The sequence below is a fragment of the Callospermophilus lateralis genome, chromosome 4 (genome assembly GCF_048772815.1).
Source record: "Callospermophilus lateralis isolate mCalLat2 chromosome 4, mCalLat2.hap1, whole genome shotgun sequence".
In the NCBI taxonomy this organism is placed as follows: Eukaryota; Metazoa; Chordata; class Mammalia; order Rodentia; family Sciuridae; genus Callospermophilus; species Callospermophilus lateralis.
In genome coordinates this window covers 44,368,759-44,386,273 of record NC_135308.1, presented here as the reverse complement: position 1 = coordinate 44,386,273, position 17,515 = coordinate 44,368,759, and the positions used below count along the sequence as shown (strand labels likewise).

General features: G+C 41.2%; 1 protein-coding gene across 1 annotated transcript in view; it reads left to right on the top strand.

Annotated features, from left to right (window-relative positions):
- The window catches only part of Trmt9b (tRNA methyltransferase 9B (putative)), a 52,607-nt gene that overhangs the window by 17,720 nt on the left and 17,372 nt on the right, over positions 1–17,515 (top strand). The window contains exon 2 of the mRNA XM_076852447.1: positions 10,886–11,080. The gene's annotated coding sequence lies outside the window, so the exon portion shown is untranslated. The remainder of the gene's footprint in view (positions 1–10,885; positions 11,081–17,515) is intronic.

The following is a 17,515-nucleotide window of genomic DNA, read 5'->3' as shown; positions in this document are numbered from 1 at the left end:
ATCATGGTGTTTACAAACTAGTTGGAAGAAATGGACAATAAATAACTGTTGTAGGATGATAAAGTGGAAATCATTTCTTGTTTTTGTATTTTTCAAAGAAGTGTTAGGGGTCTGTTCAGGAAAACAAACCACACTAGTGATGTTAGCAGAGAGAATTTAATGTAAGGAATCGGCTGGACCAATATTAGAGGAGTAGAAGTGCAAACAAGGAGTAAGGTAGGAAGGAAGAGTGACTGCAGGAAGCGCCTCTCGCTGTGTTTGGGAGGAGCAAAGAGAAGAGCCAGGACTTGTCAGAACCTGAGAACTGAAGGAGACCCAGACTTGGGAACTGAGAGGGGTTCCCTGGAGTTGGGACCCAGCCCTGTGAGGAGGGGTCCCTGAGCAGCTTGTGCTGATACATGGAGAACACAGAACAGGTCTCCTGAGGATGTAGGACACAGGTCTCTTGGAGGGTCTTGCTTGGTTGGTGTGGTGCCTCTTGGGGTGCAAAGGGCTCTCTGGGAGAGTGGAAAAGACTGGAAGCTAAGGATATAACTGGGAACAAACACTGCTGCCCGGGAAGGCCTGTTGCTGGGCAACACTGGCAGGAAAAGGACAGACAGGAGCTGGTCCCTTCTGCCTCTTGTGCCCACAGGGATCCCCATGGTGTCCCCTCTGGCAGAGTCACCTGGCAAAGAAAAAATGTTGTTTGTAGAGTCCCCACCCTCACTGCACAGAGCAGTGTGTACAAGGGAGAGTCCAGAGACAATTACTTGATAACAGGCACGGTCCCAAGTATGTTAGTGGCAGTCACTCCCCTGTCCTCAAGCCAGTTGCCAGATTACACAAGCAGGACTTGATAGAAGAAATGGCTGAAATTTCTGGGTTATTGTGGTACAATATACGTGACAAAATTTATCATTTTCACCATTCTTTAATGTGAGTTTGGTGGCGTTATGTACTGTCACATCACTGTGCAACATCATCTCCATTCATTTCCAGCACTTTCCATCCTTCCCAACTGTCCCCGGCAACCACCATTCTACTTTTCGTCTCTGTGAATTTGTTTGGGGGAACCTTGTATAAATGAAATCATAGAGTATTTGTTCTTTCATGACTGGCTAATTTCACTTAGCATAATGCCTTCTAGGTTCATCCAGGTTGTAGCACACATCAGAATTTCCTTCCTTTTCAAGGAAATCTGGTTCTGTGGCCCTTGGGATAACCCCTATGTTGAAGCAGTTGGGTGCTGGGGAGAGGATGCTTTTAGGGAGAATGTTGACATGCTGTGCTTGCTTCTTCCCTTGCTAACACTCATGTGGCTTCTTGGAAGAGGAGAGGGAGCTATTTGTCCTCATCTTCAAGCCAAGTGGCAGGAGACTGAAAAGGACCACACAGTGAACTCCACGTGTGCCTCCTGCAGTTTAGAGGGCTCCTTGGTCAGTGGTCCAGCTTACACCTGGAAAACCCAAAGGCTGGTGACAGCAGCCTGCAGCAGTGGAGAAGGGATATTATTTGGGGAGCACCAGCACCCTCACTGAGCTGGATCACAGGCATGTGTTTTCCTTGGACTGGATGTTGGCCTCACAAGACAGATGGCATTGGCCTAGGTGCTGTGGGTGATGGTCTCATCTGGACAGGTGAAGAGATCAAGGGTGGAAAGTAGCGGACATGTAAGGCTAAATGACCGCCTACTGAAGGAACTGTCATAAGCAGCCAGCAGAACAATGACTCACTGTGTCAGGAAACTGCAGGTGACAGGTCTTCAGCTACGAGGGTCTGCAAAGAACTAGTGGAATGTTCCATGAGGACAAAATGATCCAGCCTTCAGTTCCCACCATGCCCAGAGATCACTGACATTGACATATACCGGTCTCACTCAAAAAGGATTTGTATGGCTCCCCCAACTTCTTGCCAGCCCCTCTCCTCTAACCCTGCATCCCTAAAAGGGCCAGAAACTAGTTGGAGCTGGGAGTGAGGGGGTCAAGAAAGAAAGGAGACCACCATGCTCCAAATTACCATGCTTCAAATTCCTACCACCTTTCTGATGGCAGCAGGCTGCTCTGGGGATGAGGAATTTCAAAGGGCAATGAAATCCGGAGCCTTGATTTTTACACTGGATGGGCAATATTAATTTCAGAAGGGGGAGCGTTTTGCAAATGAAGGGTTTGAAGAGCATTTTCTTATCTGAAAGTTGATGTAAAAATCAGTGGCCCTGCCCGGGTTTTCTTCAAGAGCAGCAGAAGAACAGGCCCCACGGGCTAGATTTCCAGGGACACAAAATCGCCTACAAATCCTGCTTGTGTGACACAATGGCTTTGCAAGTCAACGTTTTCAGTAGTGGGGAAGCCCTCAGGTAAAACGAAGCAGTGTGTGTCAGTCTGGGGCAGCCCGATCTGCAGTGAAAGTGATGATCTGGGGTTGGTGGAAAGTGGAGGACCCTGCGGGGGGGGGGGGGGGGGGTTGGAGGTCATCCCCTGCATTCTTAGTGAAACAAGATTTCACCTTCCCTGCATGAAACGGGACGTGAAGCAAGACAGCAGCAGGTGACACTCTTTTCCTCTTCTTTTCTTGCCACCCAATCTTCTGGGTACAGCTCTGCAGTCCTGAGACAGGCAGATGTTTTGCGCTCACCTAAAAGATCATAAGCCGGAAGTTGTCAACAAAATAGAGACTTTTTAAAAGGACTTTGCCATAAGAGGAAGCAGTAAAATTAGGACCTAGAATAGACCATGATCTGTGATGATGTAAGAGGGGATGGTTGTGTTTTTAAGAGATCTTGAAGCATATATTGACACTAATGGGAAAGATCAGCAGTGAGGGGGGAATTTGATTAAGGAAATTGTAGGAGGGAAGTTGTTCATTATCCAAACAGGATTCCATGTACAGCTGATTGAGGATGTTTCATAGGATGGTACAGACAGTTTGTGCTTGTCCCTCTGGCAGGAGGAGGCGCCTCTGAGAACAGATACAAATAGATGAGTGGGTTCACTGTTATGAGACCCTGGGAACCCAATGTTCCACTCCCTGGAAGAACATACTTGATATATATAGCAAATATTAGGTTGCACATAAAATTGTCGAGCATATGTAGGGTAACATTTAGAATTTTTCTTTTTGCTTCTTTCTTCCAAAAGTAGTGGAAGAGGAAAAAGATGCTTTAAAATAGATGCTTCTGGCTATTTGGGGGCATTTGTTCACTTAACCACCTGTAATTTTTCTGTTGTGTTAAGCCTTCCGGGTTTGACTTTATAATTGTCTCTCTGGAACATTCAGAAAGTGACTAGTTACAGATTTGGGGACAGTGAGAGGTGGAGGGAAGGCAGAGGTGTAGAATGGGCTGCACTATGTCCCTCTTACAGGTGGAGAGAATTGTAGGGCCTTTTGGAAAATAAGGATTGCCCTTATCAAGCAGGGTGGAGGGGCTGCATCCTTCTATTCTTATTGCTGTTCTCAGGGTCCCATCTTTTCTCTTGGACAATGGCCTGAAATACATGTAAAATACCTGGAAAGACTGCAGGTTTAAGTAATCTGCCAAGCCACTGGCTCTAACCAGGATTTTATTTTTTCAGTCTGTCCTGGCCCTGTGCAGCTTCAAGAGGGAAAAGAATCAAGGCTGCTTCTTGAGCTAAGAATTAGTTATGCAGATGCCTCATCACCGGCTTACTTTTCCAGGCCGTCATATATTCTCTGATGGGAGCAGCCTTGACTGCCCCCCACAAACCTTGCCTTATTTGGAAACTAATTCCTATGACCACAGGTCATGACTAATTAAATTAGATTTTAACGACCGTATACTGTTGGCTGCCAGGTTCCCTTTCTGGAATATTAATGATGCTTTTTGAAATTCATATTTCCCTAAATAGATTGAACAACAACTACCCATGCTTTTTTTGTTAATGAATCAAAATTTTGAATTGCAAGCAATAGCAATTAACTCTAGACATCTTGAGCAGGGAAGAAACTTTCTAGACTATGCTGGGGACTGCACAGACTCAAGAGAACCCAAACTGGGAAATGGGACAAGGCAATTCGAGAAAGACAAGGTCCCTTTGTAGTTGCAGTCACTTGGCCAGGCCACTGCCACCACTGCTATAGGCTAGTTGCAGCTGACACCATCACAGTGCATTGGCCTTTGGACATTTTGCTTTGGTTTCAGAATCCAGGGTTGACCAAATCTAGGTCACATGACCAGGCCATTGTGTTTGTTTCCTAGCACCGCTGTAAATGAACTACCACAAACTGGGCGGGTGAGAACAACAGACATTCATTCTCTCACGGCTCTAGAGCTATCTTAAATCAGTCCTCAGTGGGGGTAATGCTCCCCTTGAAGGTTCTAGAAGAGAATCTGTCCTTGCCTTTTCCTGCTCCTGATAGCTGTGGGCATTTCTTGGCTTGTGGCAGCTTTGCTCTCATCCCTGCCTCTGGGCTTTCCCTCTTTGCCTTCTCCTCTTCTACTTGTGAGAACTCTTGCCATTGGGTGTAGGATCTACCTGTACAAAACAGGAGGAGCTCATCTCGAGATCCTTAATTACATGTCAGTTCTCTTTTTCCAAACAAAGTCACATTCGCAGATTCCAATGATTAGATCGTGGACATTTTTTGTGGCGGGGGGCGGGGGGGGAGGAGGGGAGGTCACCATCCCACCGGGGCACAGGGAGTGGGAAATATTCTGTTTCAGTGTCTATGGAGAGAGGCAAGGCCCAGATCCCACCAGTACTCTACACAATGAGGTTGTTCCAACGGAAAACCCAGCAGGACGTTAGACAGCCAAGGTAAACAAAAGACTGGCCACCACAGTGCCAAGACCCAAGTGCGTGTGTCTAATTCAGGAACAGCACAGGGAGCACGGGTGATGAATCCTATCTGGGGCACAGGAAAGACTTCAGAGAGAGATGACACAGCTGGGTCTGGGTTATATCTGTTATGTGGTCTAGAGGAAGAAGAAAATTCCAGGAAAAAAGAGAACGAAAATATGAAAACTTCAACTGTCCAAAACTTGACCTTAGGCTGAGGAGGTGGCATGGAGATGGGGAGATAGGTGAGAGGAGAGAGTCTGAGGTAGAATGCACAGGATGAGATTTCAACAACCCAGATTTCACCCCACCTTGTGTGCAAATGGAATCTCTTCCTGAAACCCAAATACACAGACCTTATTTTTTATTTTAGTAACAACTCCTGGAATGCCTGTTTGGGGGTCAATTGTATTGTAAATATATTCACATGAAAGAGGCACATATGTAAATCACCCTCATGTTTCCCCCTTAACCCCATTGCTGGAAGATCATTAGATGATTTATAGGTTTACAGATTTCAAACAGTCCTTTGCCAGAGAAATAACTGGGATTCCTCGTCTCCCATTCTGCCCAAACCATCCTTCCGGAGAGGAAAGGGAGAATAATGAAGGTTTTGCTGCTGCTCTGGGATTGTCATTCATAACAGCAGAACCCTCGTCTTGCAAGCTGCTGTTCCCGGGATCGTATTCCTTTTGTCTTAGCACAGACTGAGAGCTGGTTTTGTCAAATTGACACCAGCAGTGAATGCCTGGGGGAAGCCGGTGCTTTATTTTCATTTTCCTTAAATCTCATATTTGATTTTCTTGTTCTTTTCTGGCATGCTCTAATCTACAAAATCAAAATGAATTGTAACACAGTTAGGTCCAATACGGCCTCGGTGTGGCCTTGGAGGAACAACCTTTTTCATAAGGGATCTCATGATCAATATTGGGCTATGAGTTCTTGTGGCCTATTTTTTATATCCCCCTCCTGTAGCCACACACACTCACGTTCCCCACCTGCATGTTATCACATTCATGTCTTTTATTTAAATACTGGAGATAATAGCCTACTCCTATCAGAAGTCCACTGAGACATGGAATCCTTGAAAATTTTCAAGAAAAACAAAATACTCTTAGGGAATATGTGGTCTCTCTCCTTTAAGATAAACTTCACTCCCATTGCCTATTTTCTTTCAAAATATAGTTCCTCCAGGTAACTTTATAGTCCCTGTTGGGATTATAGAGGGAGAGGGTCATATTTTCCCAGTGTCACATATTTTGTTGTTTTGAAGCCCTGAGTTGGTTCTGCTCATAGAATTTCAATTAGAAATGCCAGTTACTTGTTCCTCTGCCTTCCATGTTCACTGTGATCTCTCTGACACATCATTAAGAAGTTCAATGTAGAGCTGGGAATATTAATGAGGCTATTTCACTTGCCTCATTATTTAGAGGGAGTCGGAGTCACAATGTCACCCCCAAACTGTGGAATCGACTCTTGCTTGCTATCTGTAATTTTCTATCAGTCAGTCACATACTTGCTTCCTACCCTTGTGATTCAGCTGTCATGCTATGCTAGTCTTGTGTAAGCCCGTAGTTTCTAGACAGTGGGACCTTCCTCCCCACATCTTTGGCTCTTAGAGCTTCCAATGCCACTGTTGCCTAGTTAGGTGCTTAGTCAATAATTCTTTAATTCAATTCAGTTGCAGAAGCTGTGTTACCTCTTTATTGCTGACCAAAACACCTGATAAGAACAACTTAGAGGAGGAAAATTTTATTCTGTGCTCATGGTTTCAGAGGTTTAGTCCATGGGTGGCTGGTTCCATCCCTCTGGGCTCCAAGATAGGGCAGAGCATCATGGCCCTACCTTGGCATGGCAGAGGAAAGTTGCTCAGCTCAGGGCAGCCAGAAAGCAGAGAGAGAGGAAGGGAAGGGGCCATAGAGAACATGCACCCTTTTGGAGCAGCCCCTAGTGACCTAACTTCCTCTAGCCACACTCCACCTGCCTGGAGTTACCACCCAGTTAGTCCATTCAAATTTGAATGGACTGATTAGGTTATGGCTCTCATAATCAAATCCTTTCACTTCCTGTATTAACACAGGAGCTTTGAAGAGACACCACCTAGCCAAACCATAATGGTAGAATTCTAATGCAGGTGGCTAGCTGCTCCTCTAGTACTGGCATTTACAGGGGTTAAATGTTTGTGACCCTTGGTGTTCTGACCTCATTCCTTTTCTTGCTCTGCTCATTATCTTTTGATTTAATTTATGCCCTGGGCTGTAACTGCCAAGTCCTAGGATAATGATGATTTTTTTACATGATCTCTAATCCAGCCTGCTCCCTGAGCTTCATGTCCATCTTACTTATACGTCCTTCTGTTATTACAGAAACACTGCCCAAGCCTGAAAACCCCACCTCCTCTTGCATTCTTTCTGGTGGTAAATCAGCACCATACACCCAGGGTCATTGTTTTAACCTCTTTGTTTTTCTTTCTTCACCTGCTAATGTAGTAGACGTTTACTGAACACTGTAAACCACAGTACCAGACAAAGATGCAGAGATCGTAAGAGACGTTGCCTCTGGGCATTGCCTGGAAAGTGCTGAAATCAAATATACAATATAAAGAACTATACAAACAATGCATATCATAATATAAAATATAACACATTGATGATCATGTTGGCATTTCAAAACCCATTAACAACACCTAGATTTTCCTATATTCTGTGTCCTGCAAATGCATAAATCTTAAGTAAATGTCTTTGGAGGTATTCACATGCATTCCAAAGGAAGGGTTTCTCAGAGATTTTTAAGATTCCTACCAGAGTTTCCTGTTGTTTACCTTGCATATTTTTTCTTCCACCTCACTTTAGCACAGAAGTGGCACATCCAACTATGTCAGCCCCATGCTTACCACAACTTCACCTTCAGAGTGTCCTTTGCCTTACTTCTTCATCAGTCACCTATCAATTTAGTTCTATCTCCTTTTTTACTCCTTTTAAGTATCTTTAATATCATTCTTTGTCTGAAGAGTTTAACCAGGTTCTTTCTCTGTCTTTGCTGTGATCCATCCAGGCAATGCTAATCTGCACCATCACCATAAGAGATTTCTAAAACCCAGGCCTAATTTTGTCATTATTTCTTAAATAACTCAAGGGTTCCCCATTTTATGTTCAGGATAAAATCCAGACTCCTTTGAAGGCCGAATTAGGTCCTGTGAGATCTGACTCCTTCCTACTATTGTAGGCTTTGATTTCTCCTTCCCTTCCCTTCCTCCTCTCTTCCCCATCAGCTGGAGTTAGGAATGTGAACTATGGAGTCAAACTTTCTGGGTTCAAATCCTGGCTCTGCCATTTATTAGCTGTGTTACTTTGAGAAAGTCACTTGTGCTCTCTTTACCTCAGATTTTTTTGTCTGGAAGGTGGGAGAAATAGTAATTCCTGTTTCATACAGTTATTGGGAAGATTTCAGTGAGCTAATGGAATATGCTAAACACCTACAAGAGGGCCTGGCCCATAGTAAGTAATTAATATATTGTGTGTTAGTATTGTTGTTGTTATAAGTTTGCCTTAAATTTACCCAAAAGATTTAATTGGTCTCATTTTTTCCCTTGGGGGGCATAGAATCACCACCTTCCCCTTTTTAGCTGACCCCCTACCCATCTTTTGAGCTTCAGTTTGGCTGTGATCCCCTTGGGGGAGACCTTGTTGTCCCCCTCCCCCACTATAGGCTGCATTAGTTGTCTCGCCCATGTGCCCCTATGTTACCTGTGCATGCTCGGATCATAACTTGAACACTCCAGATATGGGCCATTGGCATGTGTGGTTGTGAGTGACCTAAAAGTTCATAATGTTATCAATTTGTAATGGGGTTAATAAAATTATATCTATATATTTATGATTATTTGGATAAAATAAAGCAAGGCATGAGGTTAGCAATTGTCAGGAGCTATCCATCCCCAAACTAAAAGTTCTACTATATTTAAATTTTCTATTTCTTTGTATATTTCCCATATTAAATCCTGGGTTTCTGATTGGTGGGGGAGGGATGTGGATATCTTTCTCTTTAGTAACTTGTAAATATCAGAATATTTTCCTGGCAAATACTTAATTAGTATTTGTTGAATAGATGATTGTGTATTTTTAAATTGACACAGAATTCCTTTTTTATTTGGGTACTGGGGATTGAACTCAGGGGCACTTGACCACTGAGCCACATCCCCAGTCTTATCTTGTATTTTATTTAGAGACAGGTCTCACTGAGTTGCTTAATGCCTTGCCATTGCTGAGACTGGCTTTGAACTGTCAGTCCTCCTGCTTCAGCCTCCCGAGCTGCTGGGATTGCAGGAGTGTGCCACCACCTCTGGCTCCTTTTTTTAATATTTAAAAAAAAACCCTGACTTTCCCTGAGCCATAGTGTGAGGTGTTGACCCTCTTCTTAGGACGATTCACACATATGACTTACCTCCAAATCTCAGAAGGTTTAAGTTATGGAGCTTTGCTCGAGACTATGGCTTCCCATTTATTCAAGGAGAAAGAAGAAGGGGAAATGCATTTCTTTACATTCTAAATATGCAGAGCTATGTGGCTGCTATAGTAAAAGGACTTACCAACATTCAACTTTTTTATATATATAGTACTATACTAGTTTATTCTTACCCAGCAACTTCTTGCTAAAGATAGTAGGATTCATCATTTTAGAGGGAAAATTTTCCTGTGATTTTGGAAAATTAAGGGAGGTCAGTAATTTGTGTAGGTATGTATGTGGGGGATGTGAATTAGACATATAGAAAAACCTCCAGCCCCTGCTCCCACCCAATTATTAATTGGCTCACATAAGCCTTCTACACTATCTAGAATTTTTTTCATAGGTTACTCTTTCTAACGATGGTGTTGGACATGTCTTGAGTAGCTACCTGAGAAGGCTAATATCTCTGGGCATTAATCCCTGAAGGAAAGATATAGAGAGAGCCAGATCAGCTGGGACAGAGGATGCCCAGGTCAGGGTCTAGAAGGGCATCCAAGTAGACAGCCGTTAGCTTGCAGCGCTGTGTGAGGGTGAATTAACAAATGCACGCTCCTTTATAATTAAGCTAGATTCTAAAACTATATGAGGAAAGATGAGGTGCTTTGATTGGTAGCTCTTTTGAAATCCTTCTTAAATTTACCTTCTAAAGAGCCAGCTTCTATGACTCTCAATAGCACAGTTCATATACTCCCATATGGTTAGGAAAGAGTTGCCTCAGGATGAATTATATATGCAGATTCCCAAGACCAGAGAGAAGCTTGTGAAAGCATAAACAGAATAATGATTCTTAAACAGGGATCCAGATTGGAGTGAGGTGGGCAGCAGCCGGAAGTTGAGGGAAGCCACATGCATCCCATGCTGCCATCTTGAGAATCCCTGTGTAGTAAGAGACACAGCTGGTGGTGGCAGTGGTGTACACACTAGAGATATGGAGACCAGGAGAAGTGATTGTGATCCAGACTTAGGTCCAGTCATCTCATTTACAGACAAGCAATTAGGACCTGGAGTAGGGTTAGGGGATTTTTTCCTACCATAGTAGGCTGCTCTTAGGATCTCATGCTCTATCCAAATGCTTTTATGTTACAAAGCATTTTTTGGTATACAAAGTACAATTTTTTCAAGTAACTAAAAACCTTTTGATGGAACTCGTGACATACTTATAAAAAAGAAAAAAATTAAGTATGAACAAATTAAGAAGAACCAGGATTCCTTGTCAAAGTAATGGAAGTGGCTGATACTAGGAACAAAGATGGAGCAGTCCTGTTGTATCAGAATAATATAATATAATGTAGTAACATTGTTTTAAATAGTTGGTATATATTTAATTTAGTTACTGGATTCAGAGTTTACTGTCCATCCTTGTAATTTTTCCAGGAACAAGATGAAATCATTCAATTTAATTTGGGGAGAAAGTACTGTATATTTTACAGAAAGCTGAAGAATTGGTTTGTAAACTCCTCTTGTAATTCGGGCCCATTAACTTTTCTCTTTAGTCCCTTCATTGCTGGATGATTTATGCAGAGGTCAAGAGGCCAGGCTGGGCTATAGCTGCTTTAGTATTTCTGTTATGTAAAATGACCTCAGTATTTGTTTTTTCCTTGTAGGGCCTGTATTTCCTTCAGAGACTCCTACCAAGTGGCTGATCATGTGAAGGACCATGCTATTTGATTTCACTCCTACTACTTTTCATTTACATTACACATTGAGTCATAAGAAACAACTATCACTCTCCGAGGGAGGAAACTGCCATGATTTACAAAGTCAAGAAGTAATTTTCTTGTAACCACAAGATGACTCAGGTTAGTAGCTTTCAGTTCTCACTGCAATTAAATACTATGTTTTTGGTAATGTGCATGTTAAATAAACCTAATTAATTCCAAATCCCATAATTTTAAATGCATAACAATGTGATATAAAAAAAAAGTTTGTTCATGCACCAAGTAGAAAAACATTTGAAAATAGGTTTTTTTTTGGGGGGGGCGCAGAGGATAAGGAAAATCCTACAAACATATTTATTTATTTTTGGTGCTTTTCTAAGACTTTAGTGATAGTTTTTTAAAATAATATAGAGATATTAAGTTTGAAGTACCCATGAATTAAAAAGCATAAAAGCTACATATATTACATTTAAGTCTTTTTAATAATATAAAGCTTTTAACTGTCTTGACCAACTTGTATTTAGAATTAGGGTTCAAGTGTATCTTTGAAATTTAAAGCAGAAATTTTTGCTCTTTCTCTTTCTCTAATACTTGTTTTCTGTGGCATTTAAAATAGAGGAAGAATTTATAATACTTATAGTTGGTTTTAGTTATTAAAGTGTGGCAATTATATACCTAAGGTGTGTCTATAAAACAAATCTCTGCTAGAGCAGAGAATCTTAAAACACAAAACAAATCCAGGTAAGCTCAGTCTCAGCTCTGCTTTCCTCTGAGTGCTACTGGGCCCGTAGTAGTGTATTTATAATTTATGACCAAAGACTTGAAGAACAACTTGCTGGAGTAAAGTATCATTGTTTTGCAGAGGAAGTCAAAGAAATAGCCCATTGATTCATTTGCTGTATAATTAATTGTTCACACTCATATATATATATGATCCATACATGTGATCCATGTATATATAGTTTGAATTATATTTATCTCATGTAAGTGTTATCCATATATACATCATACATATCACATGTATGTATATATGTGTATGTATACGTGTATGTGTGTGACCATGTATATACATGTGATCACACATATATGGATCAAATGTCATATCCACCTTCCAAGAACTTATAATACAGTTGCGAACACAGAGTTGGGAGCTTAAAATGGTATCAGGAGAAATGACCTAAAAGAGGTAGAGATGATAAATTTTCAATATGTAGAAATATAGGAGAGACTATTTTTATCTATAGTTATCCACAAAGCCTTTATGGAGCAAGAAGAAGCTGTGCTAAATTTTGAAAACCAGATAAGATTTTGAAGGGGAATGTGATAGGAGAGCATTTCAGATGATAAAGATATAGACGATAGAGAATAGCTTGCTGGATTCACCAAAGACATGAATAAGGGACAGTATACAAGACCTACTAAGGAAAAAGTGAGTAGATGTGTTAGCCATTTTCTGTTCCTGTGTAAAACACCTGAGGCCAGGTAATGTATAAGGAAAACAAGTTTATTTAGCTTGTAATTTGGGAAACTGAAAGTCCCAGATTGAGTGGCTGCATTATTTCAGCCTCTGGTGGGGGCCTGCCGGGCCACATCACAACATACTGAATGAAGTGTGGCAAGAGTGTGCAAAAGAGGTAGAGTGAAGACACGGTGACACGGGAAGTCAGAGGAATTTAGGAGCCTGGCTTGATCTTTTCATAACAACTTGCTCTTGCAAGAACTGACCACTCCACAAGAACAACATTAATGCCTTCGAGGTATGATGCCCTCATTACTTCATTACCCTCTTAAAGCTTCTATCACCTTAACGTCACACTGGGACCAAACTTCCAGCTTGTGCAACTCTCGGGGACAGACCCAAACCATAGCAGATTTCTTTGGGTGGAGCTGAGATTGCAGTTGTGGCAATTACAGTATCTGAGACAGGACAGGTAGGCTGGCCTCCAGCTGTGGAGGGTTTTCCTGGCAACAGAGGACCCTTGAAGGGTTTTTCAACAGGAGGGAGTATTAGTAAAAGGATATTGCAGGAAAAATAATCCAGCACTGGCATGAAATAGAGTTCTAATCTTCTTTTTTGGATCCATAGGGTGGGGATTACAAATTGTAGGTAGAAGCCAGGCATGACACAAATGATATATTGCCCCTAGGGACAGGAACCACTCTTGGGGACAAAACAAAGCCTTCTCAAACCTAGATCCCTATCTGTGTAGGTCAAGTGCAGTGTCTCATCTCTTTGATGACATAGTAGGAAAATCTTTTCCCTGTTGCTGAAAATATTCTGCTACACTGAATATTTTACTTTTTTGGGGGGAGGTGGGTGGGTACTGGGGATTGAATTCAGGGCCACTCAACCACTGAGCCACATCCTCAGCCCTATTTTGTATTTTTATTTAAAGACAGGATCTCACTGAGTTGCTTAGTGCCTCTCTTTTGCTAAGGTTGACTTTGAACTCGTGATCCTCTGGTCTCAGCCTCCCAAGACTCTGGGATTACAGGTGTGTGCCACTGTGCCCAGCAATATTTTTACTCTTGATTTATGCATGCATGTGTGCACTTTGCAGTGATCATTAGGAAGTTATACACTTGGAAAAAAATCTTTTTCATTTTGTTTTATTTGTGGACATACCACATATTTAAAGTTGCCTTGGAAATCATGACCGTTGGATATACACTTCAATGTTCACCCTTTCTGTCACTCTTTCCATTCCAGAAACATGGCATTCAGGAAGATCATTCAAGGTGGGGACTGATGGGAGGGATGTCTTACAGAGGGACATAAGGAAACTTTAGGGTGATGGATTCATCATCTTGCCTTGCTGGCTTCCTGGGTGTATACATATGTCAGAACTTATCAAACTATACACTTTAAATATGTGCAGGTTGTTATGTGTCAATTATACCTAAATAAAAGTATTTAAAAATAAGTGAAAAATAAAAATAAAATTTAAAAATAAAAACAGAGATATTGCTCACTTGGCTAGAGTTTCATTCTTCATCTACTCATTAAACATATTTAGCCTGAGAAGCAAAGGACATGTCATTTCAAAATGTGTCAGATTGATATATTGATTGTGTCAAGCGAAATTACCTGAGGAACTATAACTTCAGAATGGGCCATTTGACCTGTATATCACTACAGGCAGCAAGCCATGAAGATTCTTGTGGGAGGGATGTCCTTCACCCCCATCACCATAGACTCATAACTGGGGCTGCAGTGAACCTGAATAAGCAAAAGTCGCCCTCATCTTGCACTTGCTTCTATGTCCCTGCCCACCATGTAGCTACCCTTACCCAGATCCATCTGTCCTTTCATTCTTTCCAAACTTACTACTTTTTGTCTAAAAAGCATTAAAAGTGCCATGCTTTAGTCATTTCTTCAGACTTCACTAGCTCGTGAAGATCCCCACGTACATGCAAAATTAATAAAACTTTTATGCTTTCTTTTTTTAAAATATCTTTTAGTTGCCAATGTATTTTTTTAAATTTTATTTGTTTATTCATATGTGATGCTGAGGATCTAAACCCAGGGCCTCATACATGCTAGGCAAGCGCTCTACCACTGAGCCATAACCCCAGACTCTTTTATGCTTTCTTTTATTAATCAGCTCTTATATTAATTGTGTTCCTAGATTTCAATCAAAGAGCCCTAAGAACTAAGGGGTGTAGAGGGTATCTCTTTTCTCCACAATACCTATAAGTCTAGTGCTAGATACTGGGGGCTAAATAAACATACAAGGAAATGTTTCTTCTTTTAAAATTAAGAATCCAGTAGAAGTACCTAATTTTCTATGATAGAAGTACCCAAGTCTTCAATAATATATGATAACTTTGCAAAACATTTCAAGTCCTATAGAATTTAGGCATTAAATCTTCTAGGATTTAGGCATTAAATCTTCTAAGATTGGAGAATACCATAGGTAAAAATTACTACTTTGTTCACAATATTAAATTAAATTTTTAAAATATGATATGAAACTGTATCCAGTTTTCTAATTTTTTAATAATACATCTACATGAAATAGGAAAGATTTATCAAGAAAAAATTAGTAGCAAGTTACTTTTTAAAATTTTTTTTTAGTTGTAGATGGATACAATATCTTTATTTTATGTTTATGTAGTGCTGAGGATCGAACCCAGTGCCTCCCACGTGTGAAAAGAGCACTCTACCACTGAGCTACAACCCCAGCTCATAGCAAGTTACTTTCTAATAGGACATTTTCATTATTTAGATAGTTAGCATTTCTTACAATGAGCTAAGCTGTTCATTCCTCTCTTCTTCTTCTTCTTCTTCTTCTTCTTCTTCTTCTTCTTCTTCTTCTTTTTATTTATTTTTTTTTAAGAGTTTAAATTGCCTCTGGAGACCTAACCTTCCATGAACAGAAAACTTTCCTTGCAGAGAGCAGGGAAAGAGAATTTAGCAAGCCACACACTGGCCTGTGCAGCTGCTGCCAAGCAGCTAATCATGTTTAATACCCACAGCAAGTCCCATGGCTTTGCCTGAATTCAAGTGGGTGAATGTTATCCTAATCACATATCCAGAAAAGGAAATCCGAACACTGGGACTTCCCAAGGGATCCTAATGCTAGAAGTAGGAATTGTTCATGTCCTTCTGATTCTGTATTCATGGGAAATATATTAAGCCATTTACCCATCCTGTCAACTTCCTGTTCCTTTCTCCCCGCTCTTCCATCCTCCAAGAAGTAAAGACTGCAAGTAAAACAAAACCCCAAATACTTGGTGTAAAAAGTCTGCTGAATTAAGGAGGACTCTTCTGATGGTAAGGTCAGAAATCCTACAATATTAAGTGTAGTGTAAATTATTGACTCTGTGTTGAAAAAGGTAAGATGTAGTCCTCAGAAGCCAAACCTCAGAGACTTGAACAAGAAATCCATGCTGCCATGACTCGTTCTTCTCATTTATCTTTCCTCTCAGATTGTTTTACCTGACTTCACCCTCTCTTTTCTGTACAGTACAAAACATGCTGCCAACACCTTAATCTTTACATCCTTCAGTTCTGTGATGCCAAAGGCAGCACCATTTCTTATTAGCCCCATACTGAGATATCTTAGACAGCCACAGTGCTGGGCTCGCCTTTCATCACCAGCCCACTCCTGACCAATGCCTGTGGCCCAGGATGTGGGATACCAAGACTGGCCAGGCCTGGGTCATATGCTCATCCAGGGAGGGCAAGATACAAATGATCAGAAGAAGGTTGATGATGAACAGAATTGGGCAAATAAAAAACAACAGCTATTCTAGTTTACTGAGTTGGATAAACCTCTAGGGGTCTTCTAAAATTGTAAATCCAGTCATGCTTCCTCTCCCCATGCCTGCAACATAAAGCTACCTGCCATTTCACTTTGAATAAAATCCAAATTAGTTCTGATTTTCAGGGCTGTACTTTATATGACTTCTCCCTACCTTTCACATGATCTTCCCTTCTCTTGCGGCATCAGCTACAGGAGCCTTCTTTCCCCAAGTATGTTTTAACCTTTGGGCATTGAAATTAATTCACTTATCTTTACTTGCTTACCTTTCTTATCCTTCACTCCTTTTATCTGTCTTCCCCTCTTCTCTCTCTTCTTGTTCCCAACCTCCCAAAACACACACACACACACACACACACACACACACACACACAGCAGGTTTATTGTTGGGAGACAATTCTCCACGTTTTACTCTCATTTCTGCATGTGTGTATCAACTTTTGTTCTAGACTATCTTTTCAAGGATGGTTGGATAGCTAATGGGCTTGAAGTTCAGCCACAGGGCTGCAAATGCCCCAAGGTACTATTCACAGATCCTAAAAAAAAAAAAAAAAAAAAAAGAACTTGGAAGATTCAATGAAGAGGATTTGGACATTTTATTGGTCTCCTGCTTCTTGGTGGCAGCAGATTGGGATGCAATGGAGGGCCACATCACACCCACAAGCAGGAAGAATATAGATGGTAGATTGCATGCCAACTGCACAGGTGGATTCCTTCAGATGTTTTTACTTAATGAGAACATTCTTTTACTTTACAACCAAGGTTGCTCTGCTTTGATCCTCACCTAAGGATTAGAGACAAGGGAAGTGGCCAACTTCCCTCCTCCATTTCCTTTGTTATCACATTCTTTAGAGTCTTTCTTATCTCACTGCAAGCTTTCCTAAGGCACTGACTAATGTTTAACCCAACATGTCTCCTTTAGGCAGAGAGCAGATTTATCTATTTTTTTTCTATGATAATAAAATGTCTCTCTTCAGGGCAAGAGTAATGTAGGTTGACTAGGAGCCCCCATGTCAGATTAAGCTTCCCTTAAGTTGGAGATTCCTCATCTGTAATGCAAACTCACTGGTTGCAGATTTTCTGCCTCGGCATCATCTATCTGCATGAGACTTGAGGCCAAGGGGAAACATTGCAAACCTCAGCTCATGCTGTGTGCTGTGCTTTGAAAAATAACATCCCTTGTCCATGACCTTGGAGTCTTGTGCCTTCTTCTAGCATCCATGAAACTTGCAGGATAAAATCTCAGATGTTTGGTAGTTCATAACATATGTGCAATTTACTTCCAGTCAAAATTCATACTTTTAAAGTT